Raw genomic sequence first — 12369 nt, forward strand, 5'->3', positions numbered from 1 at the left:
GATACATACATAGCATAAAAAGATGATTAAACAATTCCTCATAGCAAGCAATGTGATACAAGATAAACATTAAATTCGGCATGTGTCTAACATATCAAACCAATGATGAAACACAGTAAGCTCATGACACAACCTCAAGTCTACGGGCTGTGCGTTAATCCTATAGCGCTATATATGTCAAGGATAGGCTCAATCGAAGCTAATGATAAGTTTAACTCAAAATGAAATTAACCCAAGTTCAATGTATCAATCAATCAATCACGTATACAAGAATGTTATAGGAATGTTTGTTCATTTATGTTTAAAGTTTATGTGTAAGTTTATAAGAAAACATGTTACACCCCAAAAGTGGTAAACGTAAAGAGGGGGAATTCGAGTATACTCACGGTTTTGCAAGTTGTTCCTAATTGAATCCGCGAGTGAGTTGTTGTGGAGATTAGCTAGTTGGAGCACATTGTCCTTCTACACGAAAAAAACATAGGTGTGTGAGTTTGGGGAAATCGGAAGATTATAGATTCGGAATTTAAATAACATGAAAATAACATATGAAATTAATCATCTAGTACATATGACACTTGTTCTTGACACTAGGAAACTCTAAGGAGTTTAAATGTTTTCATGGAACAAGGTTCCATTAGAATCGTGACAAGTTATCAAAGTCTAAGATGATATAATCTAGTACCTTGACATATGAACACTAATTCATCATCAAAGATTCGATTATTTGGATAATATAATAGTATTATATAAGTTATGTAATATATATTAATATGTCCAATAGTTAAATAGTTCAAGCATGAGGTAGAAGATTAAAATCTTCGTTTAGGTACCTCTAAGTGTCATAGAAATCATGTAGGAGGTAGGAAGAACAAGTCTTCCATTTAGGCACCTCTAAGTGTTCACCACTACACTTGATGTAAAAACATTCAAGGAGGGTCATGAACTTACAAGTAATACAAGAATACTAAACACTAATCTATGAGAAATCATCAAGCAATGTGTGGATTTTATGTAGGACAACCCAAGTTACTCCTAAATCACACATACATCAAGTCTTGAACTTGAACATCACTTGTGGGTTAAACCCTTGAACAAAACAGAAAGTTTGTGAGGATTAATCCTCTGATTTTGAATGTCTCAACCTTGTTTTTAAGCCTACCTAACCATAGAAGTGGTTATAAGCATAAAGACATACGTTTGAGATGAGTTAGACTCAATTTTAAACAAGTTTAGTAAAGTTTGAATCAAAACAAAAACGAACAGTGAACTTTGGAGCCCTTTTGGCGACGTTCCAGGGACTGGTTTTCTGTGAAAACCCATGGAATCGAAGCTAAGGTCAATCCAAGCACATAGAAAAAAGAATGGAGTAAATTGGACAAGAAACGAATGAGTTATGCTCTCTTTTGTGATGAAGTAACAATCTGCTCGAACTTCTGATGTTGCTGCGAATTTAGAGTGATTTGGGAGTGATTAGAGAGAGTTGAGAGTGTTTAGAAAGTGAAAATGGCTTGGTATTTACAGGGAATGATTAGGGTTAAGTTGGTTGACATTTAATATGTGTAGTTGGTTGTTTAATCTATATACTACTTTATTAAGTAAACTGGGTTTTTCTACCCTTATGGTAATTTTACATTATGTACACATCTTCAAGCAAAATGTACAAGAGAACCAAACTATTTTAGAGGGGCTAAACTTGCCAATTGTCTAAAAAATTAAGACAGTTTAGGGGTATTTTAGTGATTTTGGCACCTTTGTAACCTATAATGTTAATGTGACATGTAAAGAGTCTAACTTAATTGATTATTGATTAAATTTATTGTAATTTCCATAAATTAGAATGAATGCACATGGATTTTGCATTATTATTTATAAAAAAAATTAGTCTAAGAAAAATTATGGATTGATAAACTTGTAACGTGTTTATCTAGTATGAAAAAATACTGTGCTGATGTTGGTTTACATTACAAAATTCTTCTGGTGGGAAGCCGGGTATTGGAACACAATGGATATCGCACATGATCTAGGTACGTGTGTATGCATTTTGTTGTCATACTTTTTAGTAATATTTTTAGATCTTCATTTATTTATATTAATACATAATAATCATTTTGGTATATAGATAGTTGCTTCATACACTACGTACAACCAAAGGAGAGACTAAGACCAGCCGGTGGTGAGTAACAATCCCCATTCCCATTCCTAATCTTATATCCATTCCCTTAAGGTGATGATGGGGTTGTTGTTGCAGGTGGGGCCTTGCTCGTCATTTCCATTATGTACCTGAAATCATGTCAGCGTTTTTCTGGACAGTACCCGCTCTTTTTATAACGTAAGTTAATGAAACATGTTTATGATGTTGCACTCTTCCGTTTCATAACCGATGGAACCTTTATAAATGATGAAACCATCCCAGCCATCAATTAGTTAATCATTTTGAAGATACATATCCGAGGCCGGATATTACCCACCAAGGACGAGCGTCCAAACATGTCCGCTCCGTATCCAAATAAAAATATCAGCTTTGTCCCCCACATAACTCCGGAGACGAACCACCATTCAAGTGCATCTGGCCGAATGACGTCATCCCAGATGACCACTATAAATACCTCGCCAAAGTACAACGCCAAGTACGATTTTCTGAACCTCCGTCCTTACTTTCTCTCTCTATTTTCTTTCTCTATACAAATACTTATCCTCACGCCGGAGGGTGGTCGCAGAGAGGCCCTCCCATCTCTGCGGCGAGCCTAACGGTTTTCTGTTTTGCAGGAACCTTTTCCTAGCTTTTTACAAGACCCAAACCTTCGATTACAGGCTCCGGCCTCAACTCGATTTTTTGGTTCTTCAATTGGCGCATTCCGATTTCACAAGCTCACAATCCTTCACTTTAGTGAATTTCTTGAGCAGTAAACTGATCTATGGCGGCCTCGAGTTCCATGAATTCGGGAACCATAGCTGTTAGTACACAAACTACAGCACCAGTACGTGTTAGCTCCATAACTTCAGCTCCTTTGAGTTCAGGGCCAGGAACAACTCTGCCATTCATACTGGTTCCAACATCTCAAGCATCAGAATTCAATGCCGAATTCTTGACAAAAAATGCAAGTCTTCTTCGAAGACTAAAAGCCCAGCAGGCTAGAGATGAAGAAATCCTCGGTTTACGAACCAGGCTCTTTCATGATGAAACTCCGGTAAGGACTACGGGTCCTACAATGTTCACCCCTCCTACTTTCTCCACAGTTGTTACCTCGGAAACTTATAACGGATTTGTGCAGGGTTCTTCCGGACCATCTCCCGCAATGGCAATACGAAATGAGACACAAATGGAAGCAATTAATGATCCGGAGCTCACCAAGCCTTATCATCAGGTCTCCATGACTGCCAAGTCTAAATTCAGCGCCCGCATCACACACGCCAAGCTCCATCCGAAGCTCAAAATGCCAACTACGGTAAAAAAGTATGATGGTACGACTGATCTAGATGATCACATGTTCGATTTTGACGGCGCTGCACGAGTAGAACAATGGCCGATGCCGGCGTGGTGCTTCATGTTCGCGCAAACACTAACTGGGGTTGCCCGAGTATGGTTTGACGCATTGAATGAAGGAGAGATAAATGACTTCGAGGAGTTCCGAAGACTGTTCCTCCAGAATTTTAGCCAACAACGGCACTACTCCAAAGAAATCTCTAAAGTTCACAACATCCGAAGAAAGGATGGAGAATCTTTGGATAGTTTCATAGACCGTTTCAATCGGGAAAGTATGCAGATCAGCGGGGTAGTCGACCAGTTAAGGATCTCCGGATTCTGTCATGGTGTCCGGAACAACCAGCTAGTTGAGAAACTGCACGAGAATCTGCCGAAGACAATGGAAGTACTAATGGAACGAGCCAGAGCTTTTGCTCAGGGGAAAAATGCATGTAATCCAGCACCGGAGTCAGATCATAAGATGTCTTCCTGGAAGAAAAATGGTGGGTCCGTATTCGATAAAGCTCCGTCCGGCAACAGAGGACGATCGCACCCTTACAGTAGAAATGATAGATCTCAGAGAGGACAAAGCTCCGGGTCAAGATTTTACAACCTATCAGACCTTTCCAAAACTCTGAGTGAAATCCTCAGTGCTGAAGGAGCAAGCTTTCCAGCCCCACCAAAACTCCGAAACCCGGGTGACAAGAACTCCAAGAAGTACTGTGATTACCATCATGCTCGAGGTCACAATACGGACGATAGTTGGTCCCTAAAGCAAGAAATAAAAAAAGCAGTGCGGTCTGGTAAATTATCGCATCTGGTGAAAGAAGTTAAAAAAGGAAAGTCTTCGGGAAATTCGGCGGATAATCCGAACAATCAGCCAGCAATCTGCATGATCAGAAAAGTAGGTAACCAGGGTATCAAGCGGTCCAGTCATCATATGGCCGCCTGGATGCACCAACCAATCGCTTTCCCTCCAATTACCTCCGGAGAAGTAAAAGACGGACCTATTATAGTGTCCGCGGTCATAGCAGGTCACAAAGTCCGGAGGGTCTACGTTGACAGCGGAAGTGCCACGGAGATCATGTATCAACAGCGCTTCCAACAGCTAGCTCCGCAAACCAAAGCAAAATTGATACGAGTCTCAATGCCGTTAGTAAGTTTCTCCGGAGAAGTAGTACAGCCCGTCGGGCAAATCACATTACCAACAACGATGGGAGAAGGAAACATGGTACGAACCGTTAATTTGACGTACCTGGTAGTAGAAGCAAGATCCGTTCACAACGTCATACTTGGGAGGCCAGGCATGTGCGCTTTCGGCATCATCAGTTCTACCATCCACGGCTCATTAAAATTCCCCACCGAAGTAGGAATAGCAACTTTGCACTCCGAATCAACAATCTGCATAGCAGAAGTACGGCAAAGTAGCGGTAATGATCAACCTCCGAACCTCCTTACGGAAGACTGGGCTATACATCCGCATTTTCCGGAGCAAAAAATTGCAGTCGGGGCCCAACTCCCCGAACGAATAAAAAAGAAACTATGGAAGCTTTTGTCTAATTCACTTGACGTATTTGCATGGCAAACCTCTGACATGGTCAGAGTTCCCCGATGTTTGGCCGAGCACAAACTGAAAGTGTCGCATTCAGTAAAGCCAGTGGCTCAAAGAAAAAGAAACATGGCCCCAGCCCGTAACAAGGCCATCTCCGAGGACGTACGGAAGCTACTAAGTGCCGGAATTATCAGGGAGGTGCGGTACCAAACATGGGTCTCCAATCCGGTAATGGTAACAAAGAAAGACAAAACATGGAGAATGTGCGTTGATTTCTTTGACCTAAGCAATGCATGTCCGAAAGATTGCTACCCTTTACCGGAGATTGATCTGAAGATCGATTCTCTTTCCAGCTTCCGTTTAAAATGCTTTCTGGACGCATACAAAGGTTATCACCAGATCCAGATGACTTTGGAGGATGAAGACAAGACGGCGTTCATAACAAATGAAGGGCTCTTCTGCTATACCAAAATGCCGTTTGGACTGAAGAATGCCGGAGCAACATACCAGAGGCTGATGGATAAAGCGTTCAAAGACCATATCGGAAGAAATCTAGAAATCTATGTGGATGACTTGGTCATAAAAAGTCAGGCCGAAGATAACATGATCGATGACATACTCGAAACCTTCACCAGGCTTCGGACTCAAACTTAATCCCAAAAAATGTTCTTTCGGTTTAGAAGAAGGGAAGTTCCTAGGGGTATGGATAACGCGGTCCGGCATACAGGCACATCCTGATAAAATCAAAGCAGTAATCTCCATGCAGCCCCCGAAGACGGTTAAAGAAATCCAATCATTAAACGGGAAGTTGGTAGCATTCCATCGTTTCGTATCAAAAGCAGTTGTTCGCTCTATCCCTTTCATGAATGTGTTAAAAAAGCGAACCGAAAAAGGTCAGATAGAGTGGACGCCGGAAGCAGATTCGGCATTCCAGGAACTAAAAGTATGTCTTGGATCGCTACCCACCCTAACCGCCCCAATCACCGGTGAAACTGTCACGGTGTATCTCTCCGCCTCTCATTTTGCTGTAAGTGCGGTACTTGTGGTACACCGGGATCAAGCACAAATCCCGGTCTACTACGTGAGTCGCATACTGAAAGATTATGAAACTCGGTACCCGATGATAGAGAAATTGGCACTCGCGTTGGTACATGCCTCCAGGCGCCTCCGAAGATATTTTCAGGCTTTTAATATAGAGGTACAGACTGACCTTCAGATCCAACAAATTCTCAGAAAGCCAGAGGTTTCCGGACGCTTAACCAAATGGGCTATCGAACTCAGCGCTTTCGATATCGCCTACCGAACTAGGGGACCGGTGAAGGGCCAGGCTATGGCCGATTTCCTCGCAGAGGTACCAGCCGGAGAAAGTACCAAAGAAAGGCCCGTCCTGCCAAAGGTATGGAACTTATATACGGACGGAGCCTCCAGCAAAGAAGGGTCAGGAGCCGGGTTGATTCTGATAGATCCAGAAGGAATAGAATACACTTATGCTCTATGTTTCGAGTTTAGGACCTCAAACAATGAAGCAGAATATGAGGCTCTCCTTGCAGGACTCCAGACCGCAGCTAAAGCCAGTGCGTCCTCCGTGTTAGCACATGTTGATTCACTACTAGTTGCTAATCAGGTTAGCGGAGAATACGAGGCGTGAGAGGAAAACATGATCCGGTATCTAAGCCAAGTTAACAGTTTGATTTCTTCATTCGACTCTTGCAAGATCGTTCATATACCGCGAAGCAAGAATAAAAAAGCGGATGCTTTAAGTAAACTTGCTTCTGTAGCATTTTGTCACTTGTCTAAGGAGGTGCTAGTTGAAACTCTGCAAGCTCCGGCCATTCAACAGACAGAGTCTGTAATGTCGGTCTCCGTGCAAGAAAGATCTTGGATGACTCCGATCTTGGAGTATTTGAAAGATGGCATACTACCAGAGGAAAAAGCTCAAGCCCGGAAGTTAAGGGTAAAGGCGCTGCAGTATCAGGTCCATGATGGACAACTTTACCGAAAGTCCTTCCTGGGTCCGCTCCTAAAATGCTTAACCCCGGAAGAAGCCAGTTATGTCATTAGAGAAATCCACTGGGAATATGCGGCATCCATGCCGGACCAAGAATGGTCGTTGCTAAGGCTATGAATGCCGGATATTTTTGGCCGGGTATGCACCAAAGCGCCGTTAGCGAGTTGCAAGCATGTGAAGATTGTCAACGACACGCGCCTATTAGCCACAGAGCCAAAAACAACCTTGTCCCTGTAACTTCCGCATGGTCGTTCCAAAAATGGGGGATTGACATTGTCGGTCCTTTCCTAGCTTCCACCGGAGGAGTGAGATTCCTATTAGTCGCCATTGACTACTTCACAAAATGGATCGAAGCTAAACCCCTCCGGACCATCACAGGGGAGCAGGTGCTGAGGTTTGTCTGGGAAAGCATAGTGTGCAGATTCGGAATGCCACTTTGTATAGTAAGTGACAACGGAAAGCAGTTTGCGGAAAAACCGTTCAAAACATGGTGCCAAAGAATGCACATTGAGCAAAATTTTGCTTCGGTTGCCCATCCTCAGGCTAATGGGCAAGTAGAAAGAGCCAACCACAGCATTGTGGAAGGAATTAAAAAGCGCCTGGGGAAGGAAGGCGTTTCATGGGCGGATGAGCTCTCGCATGTTCTGTGGGCTCACCGGACAATGCCAAAGACAAGCAACAAGGAAACTCCCTTCAGCTTGACGTACGGTACCGAAGCAGTCATTCCCGCAGAAGTAGGGATACCCATGCCTCGTATGCAACAGAGCCAAGAAGAGAATGAACAAGAACTCTGCCTAAATCTTGATTTAGCCGAGGAAAGGAGAGAACTTGCGGCCATCCGGGAGGCAAAATATAAAAAAGAGTTGGAAAAACACTACAACTCTGAAGTAAAGGAGGTCCGGTTCAAGGTTGGAGACTATGTTATGCGAAGTAACGAAGCAAGTTTGGCTGAGGGAACAGGAAAAATGGCTCCCAAGTGGGAAGGTCCCTACCAGATCAAGACAGCAGGAAAAGACGGTGCATACACTTTGAGTAAAATGGATGGAACCTCCGTTCCTCGCACTTGGAACGGAGCGCACCTTAAGAAGTGTTTTCTTTGAAAAAATTTTATGTATCGAAATAAATTTGTAAAACGGAAGCTACGAGCTCCGTCACTTTTGGTTTCCTTGTAATGCGGATGTTTTTACCCGCACCGAGCAGTAGTATAATTCCAAGAACCGCAGAGGGTTTTACCTGCGGACTGTTTAAAATGTTTTTACTTTGTGCTTGCCGGAGAAATTTAACTCCGGATCAATTAAATAGAATGTCATAAAATTTCTATCAACAAAGTTGCAACTTATAAACAACCGTCGGCCGAAGTCAGGGAACTAACCCTAAAAGGAAAGGACGAACTGGTATCGTTCGAATTTCCCTCACTTAAAAATTATCCTAAAAACAAAACACAAGACGGATCCGCACCTAACTGAGAACGTTCTAAAAAATTCAAAAATGTACGCATCAAAACATGGACGCATGCACAAAAATAGCTACATCAAAATAACCGGATATATACGACCGGAATGATATTAAAACCATTTACAAAAGATAATTGTCAAGTAAAAACATCATTAAAAGTCAGAACGAAGTACCTACCCCAAAGTACCAAACATGTTCACTATTCAAAAGAAAAAATCACAATCCAAACAAACTAAAAGCTGCCAAGGTGCATACCCCAAGAGGTCGGGCATGTCCACCTTACTTCTCCGAAGATTCACTACTTGCAAAAGTTAAAGCCTCTTTTATCTTGAACAACGGTGCGTCAGCTAACTTGGGGAGATCTTCAACCACCGGAAAGGTAAGAGAGTCAAAGCATGCAACAGCCGTATTCAGTTCCTCCGCAGCATTACGGTTCAAGAGCGGGACCTCAGAGTAGGGAGTCTTCAACTTTAAGACATGAAGATAACCGCTATGAAGACCAGAATTAACACCAACCGCACTCATCGCATTGTTCACAGTGGCCATGGCGGCGGTCATCTCCCGACCCTTATGTATGTTCTTGGCCAGAAGTCGTGCACCCTCCGAAAGAAGCCATGTCTTCGTAGCATGAAGATCATCAACCGAAGCTTTTAAAGCAGCATTCTCTTTCTTTATTCCTCCAATCTCGGATTCATGATTACACTTCATTTCTTCGATTTGGGATTTCATGTCGGCTTCCCCTGATTTTAGCACATCCCGCTCTACATAAAGTGTTAGAAATAATAATGCAAAAAAGAAATTATAGTCGAAAAGGACACGTACCAGCCATCATGTTCGCATATGCTAAGCGGGCATTGTTAAAGGATTCCTCCATCTTCGCCAACACCGACTTATGTTCTTCGTCCTTCTTTTTCATGGACTCTGAAAAAATTTTCAATTCCGTATTAACCCGATCCCTCTCCTCGGCAGCAGAGGCAGCAGCGGCTTGGGAAGATTGGTTTGAATAGTTAAAGACTTGATTTTTTCTTGATGAGTCAGAAGCTCAGTAGTCAGCTGAGCAACTTTCTTCTCCGTCTCCGGTGTCTTTTGGATCTTGCGTTTCAAAGATCGAACCTCCTTCTCTAAGTCTTCTCTCACCGACTCCGATTCTACCCATCGCCGATAGAGCTCCGTCACAAAAATGTTCAACTGAGCTTGGTTGGACAAAACAGCAACACCCAGATCTTGGCTCTTCATCTTCCGGCTCCTAGCATGATCGATCGGAGTACTAATATTAAATAAGAAAGTCCTTGCAACTAGCTCATCCATCACGGAGTCTTTATTCCGAATGTCCCAATCCGGAACAAACTTATCTTCGGACGTTGCGGGGTCGATCTCCATATCTTCTGAAAATACATCTGCATACCGAAAGAATGACATCAACTCAGGTCCGAACCAAGAGGGAGGGTGAGAGGACACTTGGTCTTCTTCCTCACCAATAAAACAGTCCGGACCCAAGGATGAACCCAAAGTCGTACCTGAAAAAGTCACCACCTTGTGCTCACCAGAAGTTTTTCCAGCCCCTTTACTAGACACCTCCGGGTTTTCAACATCCATACCTTCCACCTCGTTGACCGGAAGGAAACCACCAGAGAATACTGGGGTAGGTTTGGAGAGTGCTAAGGCAGCTTCCTCCCTTGAAAACTTCCCGCCTGTGAGATGTTCGTCCAACTCAACCATTACATCACTACCCGAATGAGAAGAACCTTGCTTACCTTTCTTTAACCTTGGCATCAGAAGAGCATCAGAAGAACGGATTTGCAAAGAAGGTCGGTGACGAAGGGCTTCATCCAAACTGTGGACCTCCGGGTCGCTGTCCACGTCATCAAGATTTGATTTCTTGCCAGCTTGGGAGCCGGAGGAACCAGCAGCACCTTTTGAAGATAAAGGAAAAGAAGTAGTTTCCGCTGTATCTTGGTCGAGTGCACCTTGTAGAAGGGAGGAAGTAATCTCCGCAACAGTGTGTCCAGGAGCATCCTGTGGAAGGACAGGCCGAATCTCCTGGGCCGAAGGAGCCACTTGTTTCATGAGGGGAACTTCCCCCTCCCCCTGATCTTCCAGATCAAAGTCGAAAACGTCAAAACTTGGAACCTTCAGAGCATCCAAGAGAGACATGATGGTACCTGCATTTTCAAGAAAAAACGAGTCAGTCAAACAAAAAGAAAATGCCAAAGGGGAGGAAAAGGGCCGGAACTTACGATCACGTTTCCTACGGATGACCGGCCAAACCCTATCCCCTTGGCTCCACTGAAAACAAACTCGACCTAACAACAGAAAATGCTCATGAAGGGGACGGATCGGGGACTTGTGCTCTATCAGGGAGCGGGCAAGTTCTTGGTCAAAGACGAAGTCTTCACCAAGATCGAAGGACATCGTCTGGTCTTTAAACTGCCATCTCATGTCCTCCGGAAGACAACGATCATCCAGCCAAAGAAAATTATTTTTCTAATTCTTTAGACTGGACCGTTCGTCGGACGAAGGAGGGGGAATGCCCTTTCGATGGGCGAACGTATACCAGTCCCCCGCAGTAATGAACTCGTAAAAATACCGAAAGACGTTCAAGTCCGGTTTTTGGTCCAGAGCCCTACACGAGATTTCAAAATGATTCACACGGCTTAGGCCGAACGGATTCACTTGACTAATGTGAACCCGAAAGAATTGAAGCACCCTTATCAAAAACCTGGAAAACGGAACCCGATAGTTTGCAAAATTGCAAACACGGGTATAGAGAGGAAACTTCCCCTGGCGAAAGGGATAAATAGTTTCGTATTTCGAGGACAGAACCGGGTTCAAATCTAAAGGAATGCTGTATTCACGGACGAACTTATTCAACTGGCGTTGAGTAAGCACGCTCACACTCTCTGACATATTGTCTTTACCAGGTGCCATAATGGAAAATGAGACGCACCTTACCTTGAAGAAGAAGAGACTAAAAGAGAAGAGGATAACAGGGAAAGAAGGAAAATGAGAAGAAAAAAGTAAAAATGAAAAAGTGAAAGATGAATTTATAGGGGTAATAAGTTGGTTTGGGGGAGTCAAATCAAAACGTCACTTCAACAAAGGGGTTTACAGCTGTCACGGGTGGGTGACTGACGGTCGAATCACAAAAATCGTCCACGCCACGTCATCACCAATTCAAAATCACACCACATCAATTCAGACCACTCCAACAAGCGACACGTCACCCGAATAAGACAAAACTGGAAGCAACATTTTGTTAAAGTCTTCACCAAGACTTAACAAACTAGGGGACTTGAAGATACATATCCGAGGCCGGATATTACCCACTAAGGACGAGCGTCCAAACATGTCCGCTCCATATCCAAATAAAAATATCAGCTATGTCCCCCACATAACTCCGGAGACGAGCCACCATTCAAGTGCGTCTGGCCGAATGACGTCATCCCAGTTGACCACTATAAATACCTCGCCAAAGTACAACGCCAAGTACGATTTTCTGAACCTCCGTCCTTACTTTCTCTCTCTATTTTCTCTCTCTATACAAATACTTATCCTCACGCCGGAGGGTGGTCGCAGAGAGGCCCTCCCATCTCTGCGGCAAGCCTAACGGTTTTCTGTTTTGCAGGAACCTTTTCCTAGCTTTTTACAAGACCCAAACCTTCGATTACAGGCTCCGGCCTCAACTCGATTTTTTGGTTCTTCACATTTCAAATCACTGATATATCATATGGAGTCGTCGGCCAATAAAAATTGGTGAAACATGTAGGATCGTGACTTGACCCGAAAGAGTCGTTCAGAGGCGTTCTCCTATGTTTCAGGTGCGGAATAACAAGAAACGTAGGTAGAAATAGCTTGTTCTTCACTATAATCAACTGTTTTATTGATTTAACT

This window comes from Helianthus annuus, chromosome 3 (assembly GCF_002127325.2).
Source record: "Helianthus annuus cultivar XRQ/B chromosome 3, HanXRQr2.0-SUNRISE, whole genome shotgun sequence".
Classification (NCBI taxonomy): Eukaryota; Viridiplantae; Streptophyta; class Magnoliopsida; order Asterales; family Asteraceae; genus Helianthus; species Helianthus annuus.